The sequence below is a fragment of the Chiloscyllium punctatum genome, chromosome 49 (genome assembly GCF_047496795.1).
Source record: "Chiloscyllium punctatum isolate Juve2018m chromosome 49, sChiPun1.3, whole genome shotgun sequence".
In the NCBI taxonomy this organism is placed as follows: Eukaryota; Metazoa; Chordata; class Chondrichthyes; order Orectolobiformes; family Hemiscylliidae; genus Chiloscyllium; species Chiloscyllium punctatum.
In genome coordinates, this window is record NC_092787.1 from 56657015 (window position 1) to 56669755 (window position 12741).

A 12741-nucleotide genomic window follows, 5' to 3' on the forward strand; every position below is an offset into this window, starting at 1 on the left:
AGCATCCAAGGAGCAGGTGAAGAGCTTATGCTGAAACGTCGATTCTCTTGCTCCCTGGATGCTGCCTGACCTGCTGTGCTTTCTAATGTTAACTCTTTTCAACTCTGACTCTCCATCATCTGCAGTCCTTACCTTCTCCTGGACTAGGTGAATTGGCCATTCTAAGTTTCCCATAGTGTCCAGGGATGTGCAAGTGAGGTGGATTAGCCATGGGAACTTCAGAGACAGGGTAGAAGGGTGAATCTGGGCGGGAAGCTCCTCAGAGGGTAAACATGAACTTGATGGGCCAAATGGCCTGCTTCCACACTGTAGGGATTCTATGCCGAAGGAATTTTCTATTTCATTGACTAAGTGAGCCAAATAAAAACATAGTTGAGATTGGCATGCATCAAGTCAGAGGATATAAACTTTCAACCACAATGATGTCTGTATTTATATGATGAATACACAGTTAGTCATTTTCATTCTTGCTGGAAGGTTTTTGAGTAGGCCCCCTCAGTATAGTTTCAAAGGTATCCCAGCAGACCCTATCTTTTAATATTCCAGGACTTAGCAACCTCATAAAATGTACCAACAGATTGCCCTCTGCTTGATAACCAAGCACATTGCAAAACGTTAATAAAAACAAAGTGTTTCAAATGCTAGAGAATTGCAGGTGGCTTGGTGACTCTGTGGTTAGCACTGCTGCCTCACAGCACCAGAGACCTTGGTTCAATTCCAGCCTCAGGCAATGTCTTTGTGGACTTTGCATTTTCTCCCTGTGTCTATGTGGGTTTCCTCTACGTATTCTGGCTTCCTCCCACAGTCAAAGATGTGCACGTTAGGTGGATTGGCTATGCTTAAAGTGCCCATAATATCCAGGGATGTGTAAGTTAGGTGGATTAGCCATGGAAAACGCAGGAATAGGATAAGGGGGTGTGAGTGGGGTGCTGTTCGGAGAATCAGCGTGGACTTGTTGGGCAAAATAACCTGTTTCCACACTGTAGGGATTCTATTGCAATAAAAGCAGAAAATGCTGAAACCGAGTTTTTATTTCCAGCCTGTAACTCTTCCTCAGAAATTCCAGAGAAGTGTCACTGGACTCGAAATGTTAACTCTGTTTACCTCTTTCTGGATCAGTAGTGCTGGAAGAGCACAGCAATTCAGGCAGCATCCAAGGAGCAGCAAAATCGACGTTTTGGGCAAAAGCCTTTCATCAGGAAGACAGGCAGAGTGCCTGAAGGGTGCAGAGATAAATGAGAGGAGGGTGGGGGTGGGGAGAAAGTAGCATAGAGTACAATAGGTGAGTGGGGGAGGGGATGAAGGTGATAGGTCAGGGAGGAGGGTGGAGTGGATAGGTGGAAGAGCTTCAGGGCAGAGGAAATGACCTGGGAGTTGCAGTGGGAGAGGGACTCCCTGAGATTCTTGTAGAGAGAGGAGGAAAACTTCTTCAAGGCAGACATCCTTGCAAGAGGATTCGCAGTAGGGTTAAAATCAACAAGGTAAAACCAATGACTGCAGATGCTGGAAACCAGAGTTTAGATTAGAGTGGTGCTGGAAAAGCACAGTAAATGAATGTACACAGACAGGAGATGGGTCAGTTAAGGTAGAAAAATGGTAACTCTTTTAAGATCTTGCAGTTTAAAGTGATCCATGTCACTGAATTCTGAATTCCAAATTGAAGCAAAGTAGATGATGATCACAAGTTGGAATGCAGCAATGTGGTTCCATACAGTAAGTTAGAAAGGGAGGAATGCTACTTGCCTAAAAGAAATGTGATCCATGCAGAATTTAGCTACTTTAGCATTATTAGACTTATTTCTATTAATCCCCTCTTTTGTACATCCACTGAAACCTCGGCACCTCGCTTGTGGAATCAGAAATAATTCTGTGGTCCTTTTATCCTGTCGATTGAAATAATAATGCACTATCCTGACCTTCATTGATAGATTTGTCAGACTTTTACTTGCCAATTTGCCTATTCTTCACCTTATCCTTTGCTCCCTTTTGACTGTTTTCTAATTCTTTCCTTTAGTCAATTTGGATATTTGCAATTGTTCCATTTCAGCTGTTCTTCAGATTTGGTCTGGACCTTTTTGTTTCCAGCCTTGGGCTTATCTATTTGTTTACAGAATGACTTGGTTTTACTAGGTGTTTCTTTTTCTTCCCCAATATTTTTGTGCCTTTCTTTTGCACTTTTGACTGTTCTCTTTCCTGAAATGTCAGAGTGCATTAAACTGATGTGTATTAAGCCTTACTTGAAGCACATGATCATCTCACTCATCATCCTTGTCTTTACTAACCTACAAGGGCTACCTGTGGCTGAACAGATTGTATTTAAAAGGTATTGTACAAATCTGTCCAAGGCCTTCCCCTACAGTATCATCTGTTGTACCCTAATGTCCACATTTTCTGGTCTCTATTGATTGATTGCTTCAAGTAAAAATAAAATTTGTTTAAAGGCAGCTAAAGCTTCCATTCTTGGAAGTCTGACAAATTTGTCAATCAAGGTCAGGATAGCGCATTATTATTTCAATCGACAGGATAAAAGGACCACAGAATTATTTCTGATTCCACAAGCGAGGTGCCGAGGTTTCAGTGGATGTACAAAAGAGGGGATTAATAGAAATAAGTCTAATAATGCTAAAGTAGCTAAATTCTGCATGGATCACATTTCTTTTAGGCAAGTAGCATTCCTCCCTTTCTAACTTACTGTATGGAACCACATTGCTGCATTCCAACTTGTGATCATCATCTACTTTGCTTCAATTTGGAATTCAGAATTCAGTGACATGGATCACTTTAAACTGCAAGATCTTAAAAGGGTTACCATTTTTCTACCTTAACTGACCCATCTCCTGTCTGTGTACATTCACTTACTGTGCTTTTCCAGCACCACTCTAATCTAAACTCTGGTTTCCAGCATCTGCAGTCATTGGTTTTACCTTGTTGATTTTAACCCTACTGCGAATCCTCTTGCAAGGATGCCTGCCTTGAAGAAGTTTTCCTCCTCTCTCTACAAGAATCTCAGGGAGTCCCTCTCCCACTGCAACTCCCAGGTCATTTCCTCTGCCCTGAAGCTCTTCCACCTATCCACTCCACCCTCCTCCCTGACCTATCACCTTCATCCCCTCCCCCACTCACCTATTGTACTCTATGCTACTTCCTCCTCACCCCCACCCTCCTCTCATTTATCTCTGCACCCTTCAGGCACTCTGCCTGTCTTCCTGATGAGGGGCTTTTGCCCGAAACGTCAATTTTGCTGCTTCTTGGATGCTGCCTGAACTGCTGTGCTCTTCCAGCACCACTAATCCAGAATCTGGTTTCCAGCATCTGCAGTCATTGTTTTTAACCTCTGTTTACCTCTTCACAGGTGTTGCCAGAGCTTCTGAGTTTATCCAAAATGAAAGAAACAAGGAACAAAAACTTTCTGCTTTCATTACATTTCAATACTGTCATGCTTTTGGCTAAACAAAAACCCACAGATATTGAGAAAAACATGTCAGGAGAAGAGATTTCCTTCAAAAATGAGTGGATGATGCCAGGTTTTTAAATTTCAAGGCCTGTTGGGGAAAAGTTCTGGTGACATATTTTTAAGACCGATGAGGAAATATAAATCTTGGTTTATTCTCATGTCAGCATTTCCCTTTCAGAATCAGAAGCTTTGTGTTAAAGTCCATGAGGACTCGAGCACATGAGCCAGACTGATGCTCTGATGTAGCTTAAAGACGTGTTGCAGCGTTAAACGAACCAACTTTTGGATGCAGCATTCAATCAAAGTTCTGTAGACTTACTCATGAATATTTAAAAGTCCCATGGCACCTTTTGAAAAAAGAACTCTGCCTTTTTTGAAGAGCATTTGTCCCTCCAGTAACAATACTCATTGTCTGTCTGCTTTGTCTCCCCTTTCTCCTTGGATCTCTCAGAGTGCAGGACATCTACAAAATTTTCCAAAACAGTCACCAGAAATGTGATCATACTTGAAAATGAGCCTGTGTCTGTCGGGGCACATCTCTCCTGCTTGTTTACAAAGTCCTAGGTACCACGTTAACTGTTTTGTGAGAGGTTATTAAAATGACTTAGACCTGCAGCCACTGATATTGTGCTTTCTTTGTGGAAGTAAAGGATCACTTAACAAAACCAATCCCTCTTGAAGGCATCATGCATTCTGGCATAGTTTCAGAGTAAGAAGTAAAATGGAAATGAGTTTTTTTTTCTCTCAAGACAGTGGTGAATCTGCAGAAGTTTTGACCACAGAGGGCCTTTGAGTCTTGGTCGTTAAGTACATTCAAGACTGAGATAGACAGGCAGATCATTCAACTGTAAGAGTGTCGTGAGGAAAAGGAAAGAAAGAGCAGCTGGTAATGACCAGATCAGCCATGATCTCATTGAATGGTGGAGCAGACTTGATGGGCCGAATGATCCAGTTCCTCTCCTGGTCTTACAGCTGCAAGTTTTCCAGGTTGGAAAAAACCAGCTGCAGTAGAACACAATAGGGTACTCCCCAAGTTTGCTGATGTTGTGTTGGAAAATACAACATCAGGTGGTAAATGGGAGGAGAGGGATCATGAGAGAGTCACGTGGGCAGCTATAGGAAGCAGTGCATATTCCAAATGACAGGTCTGTAACCAGATGACAAGCGATTGCTGCAGAGATCATGCTGGAGGTTTAATTCCCAGGACATGTTATAACAATGGGAAGAAATTAGTGACCATATCATGGTAAGAATACTGCTCATTCACATTCTGCTTCTGTTTTCTATTGCCTCTTCCTAACCATTTTCTGGCATTCCCATCATACTGCACCACTTCTGCTTCTCAAATTCACATGCTCTGCCACAATTGCAGCCTTTACTTCGCCACCCCTCCCAGATTACACTGACAATTTGGTCATGGTAAGTCCTTTCTCTAAGTGCCTCACAAGGATATCACAAACACACACTCCCATGCTGAAGAAAGTCACACACAGTTTGAACCTGAAGCCTGCCACCAGGAAAGCAGCCTGTCCACACTCGCATTTTCTCCTTTAAGAAGGAAAATGTGCTGGCCAATACAGATCGGCAAAAATTATGCCTTTGTTGAGCACATTACAGACATGTAGCCAACCGTTTTATAGATGGAAAACTGAAGCATTGCCAACAAATTTCTACAGCATTGAGTTCAAGAAGCAATTAATTGTATACGTTGCGCTTCACTTTCAGAATATTGTGAAAAACTATTTAAAATGTGAGTTCCTTATAGAATTACAGGAAACAAATAAAAATAATTGACTATATTCAAATGCGTTGTGCTTATTTTTACGACTTTGTTCAAAACATGTATCAACTCAATCCAAATGCTCTAATTAGCCAAGTCAGAGCTATGCAAATTAGAGACAGGTGAAAGAAGAATAGACGGTATTTTGAGCGATTTCTAAAAGTAATTGCAAAGCAAAGTAATAACAAACTTCAAAGATTTGTTTTAATCTGATGCCTGTGGTGTCCAATTATGTAGAAAGTACACACCTAAACATTGTATCCCTGTGGTTTTTGTATTAAGAGGGAGGTTCGATGTCAAGAGGCAACATGTTATTTTCTTACCCAGCTACTCAGTTTGTCAGGTGATGTGCTTTAAAGGATTATTTTTTCTTTCTGGATGATTGAAGGATTTTGATTTATTAAAATTTAAATATTCTCTTTCAGTAGCAATTCAACATAAGTGGTCGATGGCATCAAAAGATAACAGGCTACTACTTTACACTTATGTAGATAAGCAACATATTCCAGCAATGCAAATTAATAACTCATCTCCCTTACATAATTATTAGATGTAGTAACTGTACCAATCTAGCCCTAATTAAACTAGCTGCTTTGTGATGCTCCAATCTACTCTAAGAAAAAAGAAAGAAGACCATTACAACATACTGTTTATAAAAGTCTCTTTTCCTTCTGCACTAGCCTGAAGGTATTGACTAATGCAAAGTTACAGTTCAGTGCAGATCTGTAGACTTTCAAAGCCCACTTGAGTGACCTGTGTCACATCTTAAATTAATAGGCTGTTAAACAACAGGGCCATTTTATACTATTCCTTCACAGACCTCACCCAATATCCCATCAGCTCCAGATTTCATTGCAGTGAACAGCAATCAAAAACAGAAATCCTGGAGGATTTTATTTTCATTCCCAATGAAACTGTTCACACTGGCAGAAGGGTTACTAAGTCAAAGGAGGTTGATGTAGGATTACTGGGGAAAGAAACCAATGGAAGACAAGGAAATGTTTTTAGACACAACAAGTAGTTCATGATTTGGAATAGAAGCTTAATGGAAGCAGATTGTTTCATAAACTTCAAAAGGGAATTAGATGCATACTTGAGATGAAAAAGAAAGTTTGCATAGCTCCAGGAAAATATTGGACTAATTGGATGGTGCCCACAAAGGGCTGCTACAACCAAGATGGACTGAGTTGCTTTTTGTGTGTTGCTGGATAGAAACCCAGTTCATTGTTTTAAAATCCTGAGTACATGATATGAAACTGGAACACATTGTCTAAGCTAAACAAAATCCAGCAGATGTTAGAAACCTAAAATGCCCTCAATGTTCTGGAAACATTCAGCAGGTCAGATGGCATCTGTAGAGAGGTTGGTTGCAAAAACTGGACGACTGGTGAGCGAACAATGCTTGGCATTACTTATTGGTGTATTTTTCCCCACACATTCTGTATGGGGTTTTGTGTTGCAACTGGTGGTGATTAGATGTTAATCTCAGTTTGACACACTCAAAGGAGAACCTGAGGCACTTGATCAGTACTTAATAAAGACACTGGAATTCCATCTGCTTGCACGAGATCTGGTGAGAGCTGTGTGCCACCTCCTTTTGAAAGGTCAGCTGCATTGAGCATTTAGGTGTACAGCGATGGACCTTTTCTGGGATCAGGGGCTGCAGGGCAGAGGTCTCACTGCTCAAAGCTGCCAACCATTCAGAGGCTGGCAGCTGTATGTTGCAGGAAGCACCAGCAGGAGCAATAGTGATTGTTGACAACCCACCCACTGAAGATCAAGGCCGCCCTCTCCCTTGGCACCTCCACACAAATCCGATGGGTTGGCTTTTGAGTTTACTTCATAGTGATGCTGTGCAAACCATTGGGTGACTACCAGCGCCAGTGGCATTGGCTCGAAAGTGGGCATTAATTACATCATCATTCCCAAACCTGCCCTCAAAATTATTCTCAGTTGAGCATTAATTCAAACCATTGTGTGAATATGATAAGTCTCACAAACTACAAGACCATAAGGACTGCAGATGCTGGGCGTTAGGGTCAATAGATGTGAAGCTAGAAGAGCACAGCAGGTCAGTCAGCATTTGAGGAGCAGGACGAAGGGTTTCAGACTGAAATGTTGACTTTCCTGCTGCTCGGATGCTGTTTGACCAGCTGTGCTCTTCCAGCTTCAAGTCTCACAAACTAAATTGAACAATCCACACTGAGGCATGGAGAATATGAACCAAGAAAATTAAGTTCAAGCAGTTAAACTTTGAAATCAGGTGTAGAAAGCAAAATAAACCAAAGGAAATAATTACAAGTTTAAAGTAAAGTTAAAACAGATAAGAAAAGTAATATACAATGTATTTTTAAGTTTTCAGCAATCATTGACATCTGAAGGAATGAGATGCCAAACTTATAAAATGTACTTTTCAGAGCCAATATAAGGTAGGTTGACATTATTTAAGACATACCACGTTTTTAATATGTATGTATCAATACTGTCACGGAGACTGGTTTTGTCAGTCAGATTTATTAATTGAATTTAACAATTGAATTAACCAGCTGCCATTGTCGTTTTGAACTAATGTCCTCAGGGCAATGCTCCATGTCTGGATTATGTGTCCAGGTAGCGTTACTACTACATCACCAACCTGTCACAATGTCTAATGCCAGAAGTTGCTCTCCAGTTTATTCTGTGCCAACAGTGAGTGCTTACATCCTCACCATTTTATTAAATAACAGAATCTGGGTCACTAATGTTATAAGGTGATGATTACATAGAAATTTGCTAAATATGATACAAAGAATGACAATTAGGGTGTTGTTTTGGTATTAATCCTAGTAAAAGACATTGATAATATTCTTGATACATCTCTAAAAATCATCAGGTGGTTGAAGGAGCAGCAATCCGAAAGCTAGTGTGCTTCCAATTAAACCTGTTGGACTATAACCTGGTGTTGTGTGATTTTTAACTTTGTACACCCCAATCCAACACTGGCATCTCCAAATCATTGATACATTTCAATCTAGATTTTTGCCATACTAAATAATCTCTTTGCCATGATTAAAAAGACAGATGAGCCTGGAAATTTACAAGATTAAAGTGGTGCTGGAAAAAGCACAGCAGGTCAGGCAGCATCCAAGGAGCAGGAAAATTGAATTAAAATTTTGCTTTGGGCAAAAGCCCTTCCTCAGGAATTAACTTTTGCCTGAAACATCAATTTTCCTGCTCCTCGGATGCTGCCTGACCTGCTGTGCTTTTCCAACACCACTCTAATCTTGACTCAGATCTTCAGCATCTGCAGTACTCACTTTCACCTGGAAATTTCCAAGTTCATTTTTCATGGGGGAGTAAATGGGAAGCATTCATGTTTCACACTCATGCAGGTCATGGAGGCACCTAGCCATGTTATAAGTTGCCTCCAGCTATGTTAGATTTTGGCTCCCCAGAGTATGAAAACTGAAGTATACACAGTAGGACCTATTGGAGTATACTTGAACTTTATTATCAAAGTTAGCCCTTTGGAAAATAAGAAACTTTTGGCCTTATCCCAGTTTGATTTATAACTGTGTGAAGTAAGACTATGAATTCTAGTGTTTGTTGTCATAAGGGATTGTGCAAATGAACAATGTTTTTATATCAGATGTCATGTAGTTGAATGAATATGAATATTGTAAGTGAGTTTTTAAGAAATACAGTTTTTTTTAACCAAGTGTAGTGAAGTCTGGAATGAACACTTCTACTTATAGAACTAAGTTTTATGCCACTGTTGCACGGGTTGTGCAGTCTGCCACTGTTGAAAACTGGATGAGCTGACAATAGATACAGTATAAGGGAGAAAGTGAGGACTGCAGATCCTGGAGAGTCAGAGTCGAAAAGTATGGGGCTGGAAAAGCAATACAGGACAAGGCAGCATCTGAGGATGAAACGTCAACACTCTTGTTCCCAAAGGGTTTACAAGGGCAAAGGATGATGGTGGGTGATATGAGTTGGCAACAGTTGGTACTAAGGTGACAGAAAGGCTGCAAAGAGCAATGAGCTGGGCAGAGAGTATAGGTCTACATAGGGGTTAGAAAGTGTCTTGCATTTAGGTGGGGTGCATTGTTTAGTATAGGGACTATAAAGGGCTTTCAGGAGTGGTTGCAGGGACATAGATTGTCATAGCAGGCATGTTGGCATGTAGGGTGTGGGTAGAAAACCATTGTTGGCAAGGATATTATGAAGGGTTATGGGGAGTGAGTTAGCGGGATTTGAGAAGATTTGTAGCTCATGTTGAGGTTCTAGATGTAGGTTTGCTCACTGAGCTGGAAGGTTCATTTCCAGATGTTTTGTTACCCTACTAGGTAACATTTTCAGTGGGCCTCAGGTGAAGCACTGTACATGATTCCTGCTTTCTATTTATATGTTTGGGCTTCTTTGGGTTGTTGTGTCTTTGGGAGTGAGTACAGGTGGCTTGGGTTGGTATGAAAGTGCATGAGAAGTGGGAGTGACAGGAGAGTCTGAAAGGATGCTTTTATGTTTTATTCTTTAGAAGTAAATTTTGGACTCTGTGGTGGAGACCTGAGCCCGATCTTGCACCTGGCCTTGCTCTTTGGCTGGAATTTGCTTCGCTATTTCTGGGGTCATCCACCCTCAATTTAGAATATAGCATGGACTCAGGGTCAAAATTCCAGAATAGCCATCCATTATTAAAAGTCAGGCTCACAGAGCTGGGAATTCCCCTTACTCTGCACACCCAATTCTTGGACAAAGACTAGACCTTAGTATCCTTAGTGAGGAAATCCTTTGATTATCTCAAACAAAATCAGAAAACATTTGCAAAGTTTTCCTAGAAGCAGAGATAAAGAGACCATTTTTCAATGTTTCTAATGCCAACTTAGGCCGAATTTTAATTCCTGAGATGTGTTTATGATGTGATAGCACATGCTGACCAGAGGATGTAACTTTTCTAAATTAATCACAATGACCTCTCTGCTTGATTGCAGTCAGAGGAAATCTCCCTGCAATATTTATGTTTGTAGCTTGCATTCAAATAAAAGAACATGCTGTTTATGAAGCTGAGTAATCCAAAGCAACTAAAGGAAATGACCACAATTACTCAGGTTCCACTCAAAATTATGTACTGCACCACAAATGAGTCATAGACTCACTTGTGGTACAGAAAGGAGGCCATTCAGCCTTTGGATTGTCAACAGTTTTCTCAGCAACTGTAGAATATCTCACCGACTATTGAATGCCAAATGTTGTAGATGCTAACATGAACCAAAAAATAATCTTGTGGAAAGGGAATAGTACCAGAGCTGATTAAAGAAAGAGATTCTCTTTGACAAGAGCTCACTTATTATCTGTAGTATTGGAATCAGTGATTGACATTGCAATGATGATGCTGAAAAATGTGTTGCTGGAAAAGTGCAGCAGGTCAGACAGCATCCGAGGAGCAGGAGAATCGACGTTTCGGGCATGAGCCCTTCTTCAGGAATGAGGAAGGTGTGCCAAGCAGGCTTAGATAAAAGGTAGGGAGGAGGGACTTGGGGAAGGGACGTTGGGAATGCGATAGGTGGAAGGAGGTTAAGGTGAGGGTGTTAGGCCAGAGATGGAGTGGGGGCGGAGAGGTCGGGAAGAAGATTGCAGGTCAAGAAGGCGGTGCTGAGTCCAAGGGTTGGGACTGAGACAAGGTGGGGGGAGGGGAAATGAGGAAGCTGGAGAAATCTGCATTCATCCCTTGTGGTTGGAGGGTTCCTAGGCAGAAGATGAGGCGCTCTTCCTCCAGGTGTTGTGTTGCCATGGTCTGGTGATGGAGGAGGCCAAGGACCTGCATGTCCTTGGCGGAGTGGGAAGGGGAGTTAAAGTATTCAGCCACGGGGCAGTTGGATTGGTTGATGCGGGTGTCCCAGAGGTGTTCTCTGAAAAGTTCTGCAAGTAGGTGGCCTGTCTCCCCAATGTAGAGGATGCCATATGGGGTGCAGAGGATGCAGTAAATGATGTGCAGGTGAATTTGTGATGGATATGGAAGGATCCCTTGGGGTCTTGGAGGGAAGTGAGGGGGGAGGTGTGGGCACAAGTTTTGCATTTCTTGCCATTGCAGGGGGAGGTGCCGGGACTGGAGGTTGGGCTGGTGGGGGATGTGGACCTGACGAGGGTGTCGCGGAGGGAGTGGTCTTTCCGGAACGCTGATAGGGGAGGGGAGGGAAATATATCCCTGGTGGTGGGGTCTGTTTGGAGGTGGCGGAAATGATGAAGGATGATAGGATGTATCTGGAGGTTGGTGGGGTGGTAGGTGAGGACCAGTGGGGTTCTGTCCTGGTGGTGATTGGAGGGGCGGGGTTCAAGGGTGGAGGAGCGGGAAGTGGAGGAGATGTGGTGGAGAGCATCATCAACCACCTCTAAGGGGACATTGGGGTCGTTGAAGAAGGAGGCCATCTGGGTTGTTCGGTATTGGAATTGGTCCTCCTGGGACATATGCGGTGGAGGCGAAGGAATTGGGAATTTGGGATGACGTTTTTAGAGGGGGCAGGGTGGGGCAAGGTGTAATCTAGGTAGCTGTGGGAGTCGGTCGGTTTATAGTAAATGTCTGTGTTAAGTCGGTTGCCCAAGATAGAAATGGAGAGGTCTAAGAAGGGGAGGGAGGAGTCTGAGATGGTCCAGGTAAATTTGAGGTCGGGGTGGAAGGTGTAGGTAAAGTGGATGAACTGTTCAACCTCCTCGTGGGCGCACGAGGTAGCACCGATACAGTCACCGATGTAGCAGAGGAAAAGGTGGGGGGTGGTGCTCCCACGAGGCGGTTGAACAGTTCATCCATTTTACCAACACCTTCCCGACTTCAAATTTACTTGGACCATCTCAGACTCCTCCCTCCCCTTCCTAGAACTCTCCATTTCTATCTTGGGCGACCAACTCAACACGGACATTTACTATAAACTGACCGGCTCCCACAGCTACCTAGATTACACCTCCTCCCACCCTGCCCCCTGTAAAAACGCCATCCCATATTCCCAATTCCTTCGCCTCCGCCGCATCTGCTCCCAGGAGGATCAATTCCAATACTTAACAACCCAGATGGCCTCCTTCTTCAAAGACCGCAATTTCCCCTCAGACGTGGTTGACGATGCTCTCCACCACATCTCCTCCACTTCCCGCTCCTCCGCCCTTGAACCCCGCCCCTCCAATCCCCACCAGGACAGAACCCCATTGGTCCTCACCTACTACCCCACCAACCTCCATATACATCATATCATCCTTCGTCATTTCCGCCACCTCCAAACAGACCCTACCACCAAGGATATATTTCCCTCCCCTCCCCTATCAGTGTTCCGGAAAGACCACTCCCTCCGCGACTCCCTCATCAGTTCCACACCCCCCACCAACCCAACCTCCACTCCCGGCACCTTCCCCTGCAACCGTAAGAAGTGCAAAACTTGCGCCCATACCTCCCCCCTTACTTCCCTCCAAGGCCCCAAGGGGTCCTTCCATATCCATCACAAATTCACCTGCACCTCCACACACATCATTTACTGCATCCACT

The 12741-nt window shown here is 43.0% G+C and overlaps 1 protein-coding gene across 22 annotated transcripts in view; it reads left to right on the forward strand.

The window, feature by feature from the left end:
• The window catches only part of tncb (tenascin Cb), a 366196-nt gene that overhangs the window by 210761 nt on the left and 142694 nt on the right, over positions 1 to 12741 (forward strand). Inside the window, exon 3 of one of the 22 annotated variants that reach the window (XM_072565495.1) lies at positions 7590 to 7663. The exons of the other annotated variants lie outside the window; for them this stretch is intronic. The gene's annotated coding sequence lies outside the window, so the exon portion shown is untranslated. The remainder of the gene's footprint in view (positions 1 to 7589; positions 7664 to 12741) is intronic. 22 annotated transcript variants of the gene reach the window in all.